This window comes from Alligator sinensis, unplaced genomic scaffold (genome assembly GCF_000455745.1).
Source record: "Alligator sinensis unplaced genomic scaffold, ASM45574v1 scaffold781_1, whole genome shotgun sequence".
Taxonomy (NCBI): domain Eukaryota; kingdom Metazoa; phylum Chordata; order Crocodylia; family Alligatoridae; genus Alligator; species Alligator sinensis.
In genome coordinates this window covers 1381081-1382363 of record NW_005841845.1, presented here as the reverse complement: position 1 = coordinate 1382363, position 1283 = coordinate 1381081, and positions in this window count along the sequence as shown.

The following is a 1283-nucleotide window of genomic DNA, read 5'->3' as shown; positions in this document are numbered from 1 at the left end:
CCCTTCCCCTCCTCCCTGCTCTACTTCCATTTGTCCTTCCCTCTCCGATTTCCACGGGTCTCGATGGCTCCCTGGCTCCTTTTTGAACCAACTAGGTAGAAAAGATGTCAAGGATCCGAGGCGTGGAGCCGTGTTACTCGCTGGGAGGTGGGGAAAGAGGGATAGGGCGAGTGTATTGGGATGGAAAGGGCGGGGGTAGCTACTTTCCCCATCCTTCACCCCCCCCCCACACACACACACACCTCTCCCCCTCTTTAATCAAGAACCATTTGATTGAATAAAACCGCCCCGATCCCCGTGCGAGCAGACACACACACACACTCAGGACCCAGCTCCATCCTCCTGCCTCTGTCCGGCAAAGCCGGGTCCGGGCCGTGTCCCCGGGGGTGACCCGCGGCAGGAGCCGGAGCCGGGGCCGGGGCCGGGCCCGTGCAGCTGCTTGGCCCGGTGCAGCGGTATTAGCAGCGCTGGAGCTCGGGGCACCAACTGCTCGCACCTGTTCCCTCGGCAGCAGCGAGTCCTCCCGGCTCTTTCTCACACTGCTCCAGGCTGGTTTCATTGCAAGGGCTCAGAGGCCAGTTGCTGACTATAAAGGGGACCCCCCCCCCAAACCCCACTTCCACCCCCATACCTCTTCCCCCACAAGAAGCCCTATGGGCCCGATTTGCAAGCCCTGCCGGGCCTACATGTAACTGGGGGTGCACTCTCTAGGGGTGCCGGCCCCCAAACTTCCCCGTGGGGCAGCGGCAACACGGGGCAGAGGTCTCTCGCCCCTCCTGCGAGGGATTTCGCAGGGACTGCGGCAGAGAAGGGCCTCCCAGAAGCAGGGAGTCAGGGCGCGGGGGGCACAGGCCCAGCGGGAGGGGTGGGGGGGTCTCTTCACCTGCCACAGCCCAGCAAGGGGCCCGCGGGACCCACCGGCTCTCGTGGGTCTCCCGTGGGCACCGGGCCCGTTTACTTGCCCTCCGTGGTGGGGGGCTGGAGAGTGGCCCGTGGGCAGAGGCAGAGGCGGAGGAGCCTGGGCTTGGGATTTTCTGCCCCAAAGCAGCAGCAGCAGCAGCCTCCTCTCACCCCCCGCAACACCCAGCATGCAGAATCGGGGCCCCTGTTCTTACCTCTCCTCCTGGGCTGACTCCTAACCCGGAGACCTCCCCAGGCAGCGCTGAAGGGACCCCCTTAGCGGGGGGCAGGAGGAGGGGGCTGCCCCCTTGCCTGCAGGCGGAGGGGAAGGGGATCCAGGGAGGGGCAGGGGCGTGCGGGGCGATCCCGCCCGGGGTGGCCGG